We start from the raw sequence: 13,560 nt of genomic DNA, 5'->3' as shown, positions 1-13,560 counted from the left end.
AGGAGGATATGGAGATGAAAGGGCCAACGCCATGGAGCAGCTTCAATACACGTTATGATTAATTTAATTTCCTGTTATTTTTAGATTTGACAATATACCAATTGAAAATTCCAAGTCACTTCCATGCACACCTTATATCATGTTTCACTGTATCACACTGGAATAGTTTTATAGACTTATGTAAGCATGATACCCTCACACAACAGGGCAATCCTGTACATTCTATAAAGTTCGCTGTTTAACAGAAAAGTCTTGCTTTTGGGTTGATCTGCATTTATGTCATGAAATTCTACTTAAATGAGGAAGTGCCACATTACAGTAAATGGGGAAGATGAACTGAACCTAGACTGAAGGACCATGTCTGAGACTCAGCACAAATTTACATTATCAGCAAAGGTTTTCCAGCAAGCACAACATGTGAAACTGATGGGATCTAACTGGCAAATATCTTAATGGAAATACGAGTGAGGCCCTGTGTGCTGTAACCTTGCACTGGTTCTCTTATGCATTATTGATTTTGGTGTTAAATATCCCCATACGAAGTCCAGTCCTTTTTAAATTCAGGACAAGTTTTAACATTTTTTTTCAAGTTCTGGCATTGAAAATGTTTGAAGGTGTGGGTGCACAAACTGACAATTTGTTACCCAAGTCACACCACTTGCAACAGCCTCGTTTCAACCCCAGTGCATGACAAAATCTGTCATCCATTTCTCTCGCTGAAAATTATTTCTGATGTAAACTCTGAACTGGCAAACTGTGCCCTAAGCAGTACCGAATAGTTATCATTTGGGATTTTAAAAACTGTAGGTCCCTCTGGCCAAACACAGAACCCCTACAGTGCAGAAGGAGGCCATTCAGCCTATGAAATCTGCACCTACTCTCAGAGTTACCAGACCTTTTCCCCATAACCCACTTACCATGGCCAATCTTTCTAATCGGCACATCTGTGGACTGTGGGAGGAAACTGGAACACCCTGAGGAAATCCATGCAGACACGGGGGGGGGAGCATGCAAACTCCACACAGACAGTGACCCAAGGCCAAAATCGAACCCAGGTCCCTGGCCACTGTGCCACCCCAAAGTACAATGTCAAAATAAGTTTCTAGAGACAGTTAAGAGCAGTGACACCAGTAGTATAGGAGACATGCACGATTGAGTGCTCCAGTAGTGGAAATTTGGTGACACAGTTGTATGCTGCACGAACAATAAAACTGAAGGTCAGTTACAGCAGGAAGGGCAGATGCTTTGTCAACAACTCCACTGACTTTCTCCACCACCGAATACACCCAGAAAGACAAAATATTTGTCAGCTGCCTGGCTATTTCTCAATCCAAATTTGAGAGAAATTTATTTGCTTACAGGTTCATGATTCTAGAGGAACTACGTTACTCAACAATCTCATGATGCACTGAGATGATCACTGTTAGTGTGGCATATTGGTTAGACTGTGGGCTCACAGGAAAACTCAATATAACTTATGGGAAAATGTTCACATTCTCAGCAATTAATAAGTTCGCACAAAACTTAATTTCACTCACAATTCCATTTGTATAACTTTCAATATTTGAAAACTTTACACACATCATAGTTTTTTACTGCAGGCATTGTATTTAAATTAGGAATTTTGTTGAATGATGCACAGCCAAAGACTCAACATTTTCCATGGCTAACTATTAAACTTTGTTTAAAACTAGCTCTGAAGACTCAAAACTTTGGCTCTGTTCTCTCCCCACAGATGCTGTCAGACCTGCTGAGATTTTCCAGCATTTTCTGTTTTTGTATTAAACTGTGTAATTAGTTTTCACAATTTTAGAACTGGAACACACCCAAAAAACTAGTTAGCTTTGAAGCCTCACCACATGTACTCATTCACGTTTTATTTCTGTAGTTTCTACTGTCATTCTCAATCTGCCATTTTACACCTCTTATAATTTCTGTTCTCATTTTTCCTGCATAACCTTTCTCCTGAACACACTCTCCATTACAATTTACTCCTCCGATGTTTCACCTTTGTTTGCTTGGCCCACTATATCTTCCTCCACAGTTGGAGATCTATAAATAATATTCAGATTTTAGCAAAGTTAGATATGTTACAGAGCAATACACGCTGAAAGAGATATTTTACTTAGTTGGACAAATATCCAATACCTCAGGTGCCTTTACATCATCGCAGATAGAGCAAGGACTTGAGTGATAAATGGAATCATAGTTCAACATACTGAAAAGTTACCTGGAAAGAACATCTCGTCAATATGTAGCTGTGAATTAGCCATATATCATTAAAGATACGAGCTACTGTAAATATCGATTTCTTCATTTCAATTGCTAAGAAAGCATTAATGTCCATACATAAAATACAAACTGTAAATTCACACTGATTTTAAATACATTTTTCCACATCACTACAAATCAAGCAGCTGTAACCAAACTACTAAATGGCGTCATTCCGCTTCACTCAAATCATTTTTCTGATACAGGAACATTGGAATTACGAGCAAAAGTTGGCAATTCAGTCCCTTGAGCCTGTTTCACCATTCAATCAGATCATGGTTGATCTCTTCCTGGTCTGAAATCACCTCCCCACCTGTTCCCCATATCCCTTTAACACTGTTTTTTTAAATCAGAAATATATTTATCATTCAGTGATTCAGACTCCTCCGCGCTATGGGGCAGCAAGTTCCACAAATTCATCACCCTCTGCGAGAAGTAGTTCCTCCTCATCTCAGTTTTAAATCTACCGCCTCTCAACCTATACCTGTGACCTCTTGTTCTGGATTGCCCCACAAGGGGGAATGTTTGGTCTATGTTTACTTTATCGATCCCTTTCAGTATTTTGTGTACCTCGATCAGATCCCTTCTCACCCTTCTAAACTCCAACGAGTACAAGCCCAAACTGTTTAATCTCTCCACATACGTCAACCCTTTCATCCCCAGAATCAATCTGGTGAACCTCAGATTTAACTGGTTCAACCAATTCAACTGGTAAACAAGTTACTAAAAATTCTGGTATGGTCAAATGTAAGTACGTGCTCCTCTAAAGGAGGATCTTTTTCTATTGTCATACTGAGATCTCCATAGGGCCAACTGACGTGCTCAGAAACACTGTCACCGCCACGTGGAATTTCATATACAGTTATGATATTTACACAGCCAATTACCCTACACACAGTAAATGTAAAAATTTGCAAAATGTCAATCACTTGTTCTACTAATATTTGTAACTTAGGAAACTGAGGTTTCACTGACAGTTCCAACTGGTTTTGAGATATTCTTTCACTGTGTTTGCTTAGTCAGCTCATAGGACCCTGCTTCCAAGCACCTCAATTTTCTACATTCCATGGATATTAACATCAGGATTATTAGCATCACTGCTCCACTTTGCTCCCCACTTCCACAAAAGCTCACAGGTGCCTGGAATTCTCCCAACATTTTTCAGCTATAACCAAAAGCTGCTTATTCAAATCCCAGTAACCAAATTCAACATTGAAATCAAATTGCTGTTGGGAGGACTACACAAAAAAAAGTAACCTTGTCCTCCATAGCCCCAAGCACAAGAGCAACTGACGCATCCTCACTAAATATGCAGCTATACTGTCCTGACCACAGCAAGATAGCACAGAGAAATCAAAAGGCAGTGTTTTTATTTGAGAGAAAGAGGATGCATACTGTATGTACCTTTAGAAACTTCAAGATTACTTTCCCATTATGTATTTTGCTTTAAGAATGCAAATAAAGTTTGGATTATTTCTACATCGAATGTGTTCCTCAGATTTAAATGTCTCCCAAACTCTGAAAAGAACTGTCAATTATGGGAGTTGGGTCCTTTACGTCATTGCCAAAAAAACTGACTAGGTTTTTATACTATCAACTACTTTCACAGTAAATTATTAACCAAGGAACCCACATGCTTGTTTGCAGGAAGGAAACAAAATTCTGAAAGATGGCATCTTAAATGTGACATTTCAGTAGACTATTGGCCTCTTTTAAGGGTTATTGTCACCAAAGTCAAACTGAGCAGAAAAATGTCAAATTCCCCACAAGTTATGGTCTAACAACAGGAAAGTGATGTGAGGAAAGCTTTAACTTTGTTCCTCATGTATACAGGGCTGGGGGGATTACAGGTGCACTCACTGACCCTGCTGTATCTGGCCTCCTGATCAACTTTATTCAACACTGGCTTGAGGGAGCTGCCCCTTTGAAGGCAGGGAGAGGATCAGCCCGCTGATAAACCCCAGGCTGCAACACAAACACTCAGTCAATGATTAAACTGCAGGCCCAGGCTGCCAGCGCCTCCGAGTGAGCGGAGAGCCCGTGGCCCTCACCCCCTCTGCCCCGGCTCCCGCTGAGGCCGCAGCAGCTCCAGCGGCCCGGCCGCCCCGGGACAGACCGGGGACACGGGCTGGCGGTTAGGCCGCGCTCCCTTACCGCCAGGCCGGCTCCAGCCCAGCCCGAGCCTCGGGGTTTCCTCCCCGGCCCTGACAGCAGGAAACTTACCTCAGGCCGCGGGGCCCGCTCTCTCCGGGGTTCCGGGTTACCCGCTGTTACCGGCCCGGCTCCTCCGCGGCTCCCATCCCGGCTCTCCCTCTCTCCCGGCCCGGCCGCTCAGCCCCGCCCCCACTGCGCGCGCATCACCCGCCCCGGGTGACGTAATCGCTCCAGCCTCCCCAGGTGACGTCATCACGTCCCATTGGCACACGTGTCGCGCACCCGCTGGCGTCATCATAACCACGCCCACTGGTGGCGTCATCATAACCACGCCCACTGGTGACGTCACAGCCCCCCCCCCCCCCCTTCCAGCCAAACTTCCCCGGATTGTTGGAAGCTCCGCCCATAATATGGCAAACGCGGCCCTCAGATTAAACCCCGCCTCCAATCTTAATCCCGCCCCTTACTATAAACCCCGCCCCTCAGGTTAAACCCCGCCCATTTACATGAAGTCCCAATGGGCTGGGGTAAACACCAGGTTAAAGTCCAACAGGTTTATTTGGTAGCAAAAGCCACTAGCTTTCAGAGCACTGCTCCTTCATCAGGTAAGTGGGAGTTGTGTTCACAAACAGGGTATATAAAGACACAAACTCAATTCACAAAATAATGTTTGGAATGTGAGTCTTTACAGGTAATCAAGTCTTAAAGGTACAGACAATGTGAGGGGAGAGAGGGTTAAGCACAGGTTAAAGAGATGTGTATTGTCTCCAGACAGCATGGTTAGTGAGATTTTACAAGTCCAGGCAAGTCGTGGGAGTTACAGACAGTGTGACGTGAATCCAAGGTCCCGGTTGAGGCCGTCCTCATGTGTGCGGAACTTGGCTACCAGTTCTATGAAGCCCCGCCCCTGCAGGTGAAGCCCCGCCTCTGCAGGTGAAGCCCTGCCCCTGCAGGTGAAGCCCTGCCCCTGCAGGTGGAGCCCCACCCTGCAGGTGGAGCCCCACCCCTGCAGGTGAAGCCCTGCCCCTGCAGGTGGAGCCCTGCCCCTATTGGTCCCTCTGCTCCACTGTCTCTCTCAGGCTGTCCCGTTCCTATCCAGCCCAAACCCAGCCAGTTTATGGGCATTGAGCCCGGACTCTGCCCCCTGGTTCATCAGCACTTGCTGCCATATTCCTGGGGGAGTTTGTCACTCTGCAAACCATCCACCTTTCCCAGCCCATGGCAGCGTTGTCGCCTGGAGGCACATCCCAGTCTCACCATCCTCATCTGGGTTCTAGGAACCTAACAGTTGGTGGCAGCCAAGCACCTGATGCTTCATTTGTTCCATAGGCAGCATGTTCTGAAACACTTAGCTCACAATACAGATCTGCCTGGAGCATCTGTCACCCAGAGTATCATTAACCATCACAGTTACAATGCAAACTCACCTCCCTCTGAACAGAAAGTGCTAGAAATACTCAGCAGGTCTGACAGCTTGTGTGGAGAGACAAACAGAGATAACATTTCGAATCCAAAGTGATTCTTCTTTGGAACTTTCCTCTTCCTTTGCTTCAGTCAGTCATTCATTTTACACTGCTTCTGGGAGTCAGTGTAACGTTAAGTGTTGCTAGGAACCAGCACAATCCCTGTGGAACACCACTAGACACAGACTTCCAATCACAAAAACAACCTTCAGCTATCACCCTCTGATTCCTGCCACTAAGTCAATTTTCAATCCAATTCACCATATTACGCTGGGTCCCAGGGGCTGTTACCTTCTTGGCCATGTGGGGCCTTGTCAGAGGTCTCACTGAAGTCCATGTCGACTACATCCACTGCACTGCCCTCACCTAGACACCTAGTCATCTCCTCAAAAAATTCAATCAAATTTGTTGGACGTGATCACCCTCTGACAAAACCATGCTGACTGTCCTTGATTAATCCTTGCCTAAGTGGAGATTAATTCTGTCCCTCAGAATTTTTTCCAATAATTTCCTTACCATTGACATTAGGTTTACTGGTCTGTAATTACCTGGTTTAGCCCTATTTCGCTTCTTGAATAATAGTACCACATAAGCCATCCTCCAGTCCACTGGCACCTCTTCTCTGGCCAGAGAGAATTTGAAAATTAATGTCACAATCCCTGCAATCTCCTTTCTTGCTGCCGACAGCAGCCTGGGATACATGCTGTCTGAGCCTGGGGATTTAGCCACATTTAAGCAGCCTGGGATACATGCTGTCTGAGCCTGGGGATTTAGCCACATTTAAGCAGCCTGGGATACATGCTGTCTGAACCTGGGGATTTGTCCACGTTTAAGCCCACTAAAATCTCTTCCTTCTCAATTCTAATAAGAATATTGTTTTTCAATAAAAGCTTTAATGAAGGCATTAAAAGAGACAAAATACATTTTGGTCTGTTACTGTGAGTTGCGTATAGTCAAGGTTTCTCTCCGGTTTACTGCAATTCTTATACAGAACGTGAGGAATTTCCAATTACCGATCAGAATCTAACGTTAGGGACAGGTGACCAAAGCTTGGTCAAAGAAGCTGGTTTTACGGAGAGTCTTAAAGAAGGAGACAGGGATGGAGAGGTTTTGGGATGGGATCCCAGAGTATTGGACCTTGGCAGTTAGAGGCACAGTCAGCAATAGGGAGAATTGGAGGAGCACTGATATCTCAGAGGGTGTAGGACGAGAGGAGATTACAGAAAGGTGGCCTTGGAGGAATTTGAGAACGAGGATGAAAATGTTAAAAATGTGCTATCGCTGGACAGGGTCAGGGGGAGGGGCGGGGGTGTGTGAGCAGAGAGCTGTGGGGGATTGGAAACTGCCCCACGTCAGGAAGGCGGGGAGCAGAGTTTTGGATGAGCTGCAGTTTACTGGGGTGACAGAAGCAAGGCTGGCCTGGGTGCTTTGGGATAAACTCTGTAAAAAGTCTCACAACATTAATTTAAAGTCCAACAGATTTATTTGATAGCAAAAGACACGAGCTTACAGAGTGCTGCTCCTTCATCAGGTAAGTGGGAGTTCTGTTCACAAACAGGACATATAAAGATGAGTTTGTGTCTTTATATGCTCTGTTTGTGAATGGAATCTGATGAAGGAGCAGTGCTCTGAAAGCTAGTGGCTTTTGCTACCAAATAAACCTGTTGGACTTTAAATTGGTGTTGTGAGACTTCTTACTGAATTTACCCCAGTCCAACGCTGACTTCTCCACATCGTGCATTGGGATAGTCACACCCAGGGGTAACAAAGGGATGGTTAAGTGTTTTAACTGCAGCTGAACAGAGGCTAGAATTAATTTAACCAATGATTCTGTGACTCAGTTGACATTTGTGTGAAGCTATATGTTACAGTGAGAAGGTGACACACAGAGAGTCTATTCGAACACACTGTACCAGAACGCACCAATGATTCTACAAACATAAATCTTTCTGATTATCAACCCCCTCAGATGTCTAAATATTGGCTGCAACTTATCGATATCGGCAATGGTTCCACAAACATGTTAACAAAAGGCATTTCACCACAGGTCAGTGAACGTGTTAATGTTTAACTGTTGCTAAGCTGCCGTATTTATCAAATGAGCAAAATGCTGCAAAATGAGGGAAAATGCTGGAGCTTCTCACAGCCCGTCAGTCCAGAGAGAAGCAACAATTCAACATCACATCTCTGACCCTTGACTCAGCATTGAAAATACACCAAAGGCCGGGTGAGCAGGTACCCAGGTGACGCAATTATAAAATAATTTTATAAAGGGATGGTTGTTGGCAGAAATTGAGGAGAATGATTTTTTACACAGTGAGTTGTCATGTCTGGAATGCTCTGCCTGAGAGGGTGGTGGAAACAGGTATAACAGGAACTTCCCAACGTACTTTGACTAAATCATTGAAAATGAAAATTTGCAGATCTTGTAGAAAACAGCAGGGAGAGTAGAATTAATTGAACAGTTTCTTAAATGACTTTAAGAAATGTATTTGTGTCATGTTTCTGGTGTGGGTTTTTTTATTAGCAATCAGTTCTATTTACCGGTGCCCCTTTGTCTGTAACTGGTAGCCCACATGTTGATGCTGTGGGAGCATAATTGATTCTATTGTTAGAATGTTTGTTTTAATCTGGGCTAATGCAGAGTCATTATTTTAGTGCTTTCCCCTGGGGTTTTTCAGAGTGGGACTTGATTAGGTTGATGGACAGGAATAGTCATGTGACTGGGTGGGACGAGGCTTACACAGAAAAACAAGGACAGATACTGCTTGGAGTTGTTAGAGAGAAATACCTTTCTGTGTTTCTCTGTCTGTCTTTTGATTTGGAGACTGAGATCTGCCAAGAAATAAGTCTCTTTCTCCAAAGTTCTGCTGTTTGAAGATAGATCTTTCTCTGGAGGCTGCTGTATGAGAGTCTGAAGATAGGTGTCTTTCTGTATCTGTCCAGAGGGGTTAAAAGGCTAGAAATCTAGCACCCACGTGAACATATCTGTTTTGGTGCTAACTGATCCTGAGGAGGGGATGAATGTCTATGGGAATGTTGCTTAAATTGGAACTATAGACATAGCTAGCTGTTAAGAATTATACCTTGTCATGTTTAAATATTTTAATTGGTATAAGTTACGCTGATTCTTTTTATTATATTTTAACTGTGTTGTTAAATAACGTTTGTTTTACTGAAAGCCTTCTAGTGGGTCAATAGAATCGTACCTGGGGTGAAATTCTAATGCTGAAATCAAATAAATTTGGGGTTTAGGTTAACTGCAAAATATAACTTGGAGTTTCTGATCCAACTCCAAAAATTTGAAAGAGTGGATATGTGCACAATGTCCTTCTTCCTGGGCTGTAACAAGGGTGCCTTGTTTTGAAATTCTCATCCTTGTTTTCAAATTCCCCCCCCCAGGTTTGTCCCATTTTACTCACTCTGCCTTTGGTGGCCGTGCCTTCAGCTGCCTCAGCCCAGAAATTCCAGAATTCCCTCTATAAAACTTCCCTTCTCTCCTCCCTTAAAATCCCTCGGCCAAGCTTTTGGTCATTTGTCAATTAAGTATCTTTATATAGCTCAGAGTCGAATTACATTTGATGATTTCTCCTCTGAAGCACTTTTGGAAATGTCTCACTATAAATCCAGGTTCTTGCTGTGAAAGGTGAGACAGAAATACAGGTTGTTATTGATTAGGCTGCAGTCTGGGCACTTTCTGAGATGTGAAGACAATAGCAGGGAGTGTCTGAACACTGGGATACTTACCCAGCTGCACAATTATAACATTCTTCACATTTGGCAGGGTCACAGTTCATCGAAAAGGGTGAAGAAAGAACTTGTTGAGTCCCAGATTGGCACAATGACTGGCACACCCTTTGGTAAAAAAGTTGGGTGGAGCTGGGAAGGGTGACCCTTACAGGATGGAATCCCACATCTCCTGGGATTTTCATAGCTCAAGCTCTATCTGTGAATTGTCTCCCCAACTGGCTGAAATTTGGAGACGTTTGTTGGATAGATGCTTCCTGTGATCGGTATCCATTTGCTCCAAAGTCTCAGGACCAGGGTGTTAAAGATGAGAGAAAGCTACCAAGGTGGCAAAGTGTCCATTCACATACACACAGGGCATGGTAGGTGTAGGGTGATGCGGCGGCACGGGCTCATTGGGCCGAAGGGCCTGTTTCCCGTGCTGGGTTGTTCTTTGTTCTTTGTGTCCTGTTCTTTTAAAGTCAGGTCCAGCACGGTGAGAAGCCAAGTTGGCCACTGTGCTGTGACCCAGAAAATTTGGAGAAACACAGAAAAGAGAAGTGGGGGAGGCCATTCAGGCCTTCAAGCCTGCTCACCCATCCAATATGATCACGGCTGATCCTGAACCTCAACATTGCACTCTCCCCACACCCCCGACACCTTTACAGTCTACAAATCCATCTATTTCCTTCTTAAATATATTCAGTGACTTGTTCTCCACAGCTGTCTGTGGCGGAGAATTCCACAGGTTCACCTGTCTCCGAGTGCAGAGCTTTCTCATCATCTCAATTCCAAGTGGCCTATCCTGTATCTTGAGACTGTGGCCCTTTTTCTCGACCCCCCCCCCCAACCCTTCAGCCAAAACAAAAATCATCCCTGTATCCAGTCTGTCCCACCCTACTCAACAGGCTACATCCTCAAAAACCTCCAGTGGGTTTGTCAAACATTTCTTCCCTTTCATAAATCCATGTAGACTTTGTCTAATCCCATTGATCTTTTCTAAATGTCCTTTTACCACATCCTTTATAACAGACTCGCGCATTTTAACTTTACAACTGATGTGAGCTAACCGCTCTGTAATTCCCTGTTTTCTCACTCCTTTTTTTTAAATAACAGGGTTACATTTGCCACCCTCCAATCTGCCAGCCTGCTCCAGGATGTACAGAATTCCTTTTGCACTCTGGGATGTAGCTTTTCAGCCTCTGGGGATTTATCAGCTTTCTGTTCCATTAATTCTTCCAATATAAACTTTTCCCGCGGTATTAATTTCCTTCACTTTCTTCTCTCTTGACCATTGACTCCTTTGCATTTCTGGGATGTTATTTTCCTGTGAAGACAGAACTAAAATAGTTGTTTAATTGTTCTTTGTTCTCTTATAAATTCTCCTGTTTCAAACTGTATTTTTTATAAATTTTGAAAAGCTTTTGCAGGCTGCTTTCATGTTCCTCACTCTCACTTTATTTCCCCCCTAATTAATCTCTTGTTCCTCTTTTGCTGAGTTCTAAACTGCTCCCTATCCTCGGGCATGCTAACGTTTTATAAAGTTTATATAATTCCTGTTTGGATCTATTATTTGCCTTAATTTATTTTGTTTGCCACTGAGGGGGTCTGTTATAATTTTGTGGTAGAGAGGAATCTACAGCTGTGCAATCTATTTGTTCCTTTAATGTTAGCCATTGCCTATCCACTGTCAAACTTTTTAATGAAGTTCTATCTATCCTAGACAACACACGCCTCATACCTTTGTAGTTTCCTTGTTTAGATCTAGGACAGTAGGGAATTCTTCCCTTTCCATCCTAATGAGGAATTCTATCATGTTATGGTCACTCTTCCCTGAAGAATACCACCCAACAATGTTATTGATTAACACCTTATAGCAAAATATACCAAATCTAGGACAGAGCATTCCCCAGTTGGTTCCTCGATGCACTGGTTTAAAAAACATCTCATTCACACTCGAGGAGTTCATTTACCACAATACTGTTGCTATTTGGATTGCCCAATCTACGTGTAAAGTCACCTATGATTATTGTAGCACCCTTGTTTACGTGCATTTCAAATTTCCTGTTTAATTTCATCCTCTACCTTACCACTGCTGTTTGGAGACCTATAGATAATTCCCACTGATGATTTCTGCCCTTTATTGCTTCTTAGCTCCTCCCAGACTGATTCCACACCAAAGCCAATATCCTCTTTTGCTATTGCACTGATTTCATCCTCAACTAACCACACTGCCCCACTCTCTTTTATGTTTTGCTGCTCTTCCTAAATACCGATAATCAGTTCCCAGGCTTGGTCACACTGCAGTCGTGTATCTGTAATCATAACCATATCATACCCACTTATATCAACTTGTCCTGATAATTCATCCACCTTATTGTGAATATGCATTCAGATACAGTGTTTTTAGAGGTGTCTTTTTGACATTTTTGCATTTTTTTTTGTGCTATGGCCCTATTTGCTGCTAGCCCTTGTTTCCTCTGCCTTCCATCTTTACTTTCTCCTTTTCTGTCTTTCGTTTCCTTGTTTCCCTCTCTTATGTCTCTCCACTCAGTTTCCCATTCCCCTGGCTAGTCTAGTTTAAACCCTCCCCAACAGCACTAGTAAATACCCCTGAGTATTATTGGATGGCAGCACTATTGCTACGACACAGGTGACCAGAATAATACTAGAAACCCATCACTTCCCCATCGTGTTCACCCACATTCTGGTGGAACTGGGAAACCCAGTGGGCAGGCTCCCATCACAAATCTCACCCTCACCCCCTCCAGAATCCCCCAGAAAGGGTCAGCAAAGCAACGGGGGAAAACATTAGCTTTAATATTTTGAACAAAGCAATAAAAGATTGAATGAAAATAATAGGATTAGGATATTGAGTTGGACGATCAGCTATGATTGTAGTGATTGGTGGAGTAGGCTCAAAGGGCCAAATGGCCTCCTCCTGCTCCTATCCTCTCTGCTTCTATGTTTGGACAATGATTCTCTGGCAACATCACTCCTGTAAAAAGCTTCAGTTTTCTCAGAAAAATGTCTCCCAGTCAAACATGAACAAAAGAATTGAAGTTTATGTCCATTGCCTCCAGCGGTCCGAACTGTAATATTAGCAAAAGGTTGTTTGTTGAGCAGCAGCTTGTAATAAATGTACTGGAACTTCCATTGGAGATTGTTCCCTGTGTTAATGACCAGTGCAATCCACTGTCACGGGGTCTGAGTCTAACCAACAGCTGTCTCCCATTGCAGTCAATACCACATCTGTTCATCACTATTCGATACAGAGAACTGTTATAGCTCATCCATTTACATATTAATTGATGTAGACAGGGCAAATTCAACTCTGATGAGGCACCGTTTGTACTGGTGAAACAAACTATTAATAGCGGATTGTTTTGTTTCGATCCAATTTTTATAAAGTCCTAAAAAGAGAGCATTGTGTATTTACACTGAATGGTTGTGAGTTTGACCTTGTTGTAATTGGCAGGGTTCTGCATCGAGGTATTCTTACTGTATTACAAACAATGTCCACAGGGATGTTACTCTTGCTGAGAATTGTTCAGGGGGAAACACTCAATCCATACACACACTGCAATTCAAACGCACCTCACAGTTATTGTATTAATTCCAAAATCAAACCGTCGTTTATTAAACTTGACGATAAAGGAAGTTAACTTTGATTATGGAAACAATGGTGCGTCTGAGACAACAGATGAGGAGATGGCAGATTCCACTAAACTTCAAACTACTTGCTGCAATTTCTTTCATTCATTTTTAAGAGTCACTGATACACAAATAGACACGTTGCTGAGTGGTAAGAAATGAAATAATATTTATTTCTAATTCACAACGGTGGCTCCTGTGAGTGCGAGACAGAGACTGAGAGCTGAGCCGGGAGATAAAAGATAAAATAATGGGAATAGAACAAGGAATGTTATAAAGACAAGGTCTGGAG

The 13,560-nt window shown here is 43.2% G+C and overlaps 1 protein-coding gene across 1 annotated transcript in view; it reads right to left on the bottom strand.

Annotated features, from left to right (window-relative positions):
* LOC145350730 (aftiphilin-like) overlaps positions 1-4,605 on the bottom strand; it is a 59,967-nt gene extending 55,362 nt beyond the window's left edge. Inside the window, exon 1 of the mRNA XM_080199969.1 lies at positions 4,495-4,605. The gene's annotated coding sequence lies outside the window, so the exon portion shown is untranslated. The remainder of the gene's footprint in view (positions 1-4,494) is intronic.
* Positions 4,606-13,560: the final 8,955 nt, after the last annotated feature.

The sequence above is a fragment of the Carcharhinus amblyrhynchos genome, chromosome 12 (assembly GCF_965287045.1).
Source record: "Carcharhinus amblyrhynchos chromosome 12, sCarAmb.v2.hapA, whole genome shotgun sequence".
Taxonomy (NCBI): Eukaryota; Metazoa; Chordata; class Chondrichthyes; order Carcharhiniformes; family Carcharhinidae; genus Carcharhinus; species Carcharhinus amblyrhynchos.
Note: the sequence above shows the minus strand (reverse complement) of the source record. Positions and strands in the feature narration are given on the sequence as shown.